The sequence below is a fragment of the Heptranchias perlo genome, unplaced genomic scaffold (genome assembly GCF_035084215.1).
Source record: "Heptranchias perlo isolate sHepPer1 unplaced genomic scaffold, sHepPer1.hap1 HAP1_SCAFFOLD_50, whole genome shotgun sequence".
In the NCBI taxonomy this organism is placed as follows: domain Eukaryota; kingdom Metazoa; phylum Chordata; class Chondrichthyes; order Hexanchiformes; family Hexanchidae; genus Heptranchias; species Heptranchias perlo.
Window position 1 is genome coordinate 3311708 of NW_027139516.1, and position 1385 is coordinate 3313092.

General features: G+C 44.2%; 1 non-coding gene across 1 annotated transcript; it reads left to right on the forward strand.

Annotated features, from left to right (window-relative positions):
* Positions 1–722: 722 nt before the first annotated feature.
* On the forward strand, positions 723–805 carry trnal-cag (transfer RNA leucine (anticodon CAG)). Its single transcript has one exon. It is a non-coding gene; the product is annotated as a tRNA-Leu (tRNA).
* The last annotated feature ends 580 nt before the right edge of the window (positions 806–1385 follow it).

Here is a 1385-nt window from a genome sequence, read left to right on the forward strand (position 1 = left end):
GTTATCAGAAAAATGCCTGAACCCCCACAGTCTACAGCTTTCCTCCTCGCTATCAACCACACGGCCTATTTTTGTGTCACCTGCAAATGTCTTTATCATGCCTCCGACGTTTCAGTCCAAATCGTTCATGGATACCACAAAAATCAAAGGACCAAGTACCGAGCCCTGCGGCACCCCACTGGAAACAGCCTTCCAGCCGCAAAAACACCCGTCGGCCATTAACTTCCTGCCACTGAGCCAATTTTGGATCCAACAAGCCGCATTCCCTTGTATCCCATGGGCCTTTACTTTTTTGACCAATCTGCCATGTGGGAACTTTTCAAAAGGCTTGCTAAAATCCACGTAGACTACATCAATTGCGCTACCCTCATTGATCCTCCTTGTCACCTCCTCGAAAAATTCAATCAGGTTAGTCAGACACGACCTCCCCTTGACAAATCCATGTTGACTGTCCTTGATTCGTCCGTGCCTTTCGAAGTGACAGTTCATCCGATCCCTCAGAATTGATTGCAATAATTCGAAATGGATTCTTTCTCCTGCTTGCTGCAATGACAGATCAGGCGGTGAACAATACTCAGGCCCGGCAAGCTCAGTCGGACAGAGCACGAAGCTCTTAATCGTGGGTTCGAGCCCCACTTTAGGCGAGTGCCATTTTAATCTTTTATGATGCTTTCACTGGCCAACAGTGCAGAAATGATGCAGAATGAAACATGAAATCGGTCGTCAGGATGGCCGAGCGGTCTAAGGCGCTGCGTTCAGGTCGCAGTCTCTTCTGGAGGCGTGGGTTCGAATCCCACTTCTGACATTTGTTATCTTTACTGTTACGTGGAAATATTTTATTTGTGGATTGGGCTGCAGCTGATTTTACTGCCAAGTCGATTTGCTCCTCCCACAAAAGCAACTGGCTTTGTCATGGATATGTGACTTGAGAAGTTTCGAACGGTGAAATGGTTGACATATTAATGACCTGGACAAAGAAATAGAACAGCAGTGGGAAACATTTAAAACGGTGATCAATAGAGTCCAGGAGAAATATATCCCACTAAAAAGTAAGAACAAACTAGCCAGAAATGACACACCAGGGATGAATAAAGAAATAAGGGCAAAATTGAAACGAAAGAAAAAGTCCCACATTGGACAATAAAGGAGAGGGGGAATGTGAAAAGACTGGGAAAGAAGTCTAAAGAACTATTAGAAAGGCAAAAAGGAATATAAAAAAAAGCAAAGTATTCTGGACACATCAACAGCCAAAGAAAGTTTAGGATAGGAATAGGGCCACTAAGGGATACACACGACAAACTCACAGGCAATGACAGCGAAATGGCAGAAATATTAAATAATCACTTTTCTTCAGTATTTACCAGGGAGACCAGCATTGAGTGCAT